The sequence below is a fragment of the Penaeus monodon genome, chromosome 30 (genome assembly GCF_015228065.2).
Source record: "Penaeus monodon isolate SGIC_2016 chromosome 30, NSTDA_Pmon_1, whole genome shotgun sequence".
Taxonomy (NCBI): Eukaryota; Metazoa; Arthropoda; class Malacostraca; order Decapoda; family Penaeidae; genus Penaeus; species Penaeus monodon.
Genome location: NC_051415.1, coordinates 5,619,527 through 5,620,026, shown reverse-complemented (window position 1 = coordinate 5,620,026; position 500 = coordinate 5,619,527). Strand labels below are relative to the sequence as shown.

The following is a 500-nucleotide window of genomic DNA, read 5'->3' as shown; positions in this document are numbered from 1 at the left end:
TAATGATTTTGTAAAGTCCTGGCCATCCCCAAAACAGGTAAAATTGCATACTGTATCTGTTATTTATACAGTGAGAGAACTACATTTATACATGAATAAACTAAAGATATTTTTGATTGCTTATAGATGCATTGAATTATCATTTGCATCTCTCCATTAATTCCCTAATGCTTAGCAAAGGCAAACAGTATTACAGAACTGATCATATAGTCTATGATAAATTTCACTATATTAAAGATACCAAGAAGCAAGCCAACTGAACAGAAGGGATGAGAAAAAGCATTATGTAATTAAGTACAGAAGGAACAGGGAGTGGCTGGGTGCAGGTGGGAGGGAAGGGCTCTCGGTAGTATTGCCGGTGTGACTTTTACTGATTTTTCGATTATTAGCGGTGTTTTGGTGTAGGTGTCTGTTTAGGGTCAGGATGGTTGATGTGATTTAAGTGTGTGGGGATATAAAGAGAGGCTTCAGATAAAGATCTATTTTTGTAAGGGTTCGAT

At 36.6% G+C, this 500-nt stretch overlaps 1 protein-coding gene across 1 annotated transcript in view; it reads left to right on the top strand.

Moving 5' to 3' along the window:
• The window catches only part of LOC119592491 (protein canopy 4-like), a gene marked incomplete in the record, with an annotated part of 14,805 nt that overhangs the window by 3,269 nt on the left and 11,036 nt on the right, over positions 1-500 (top strand).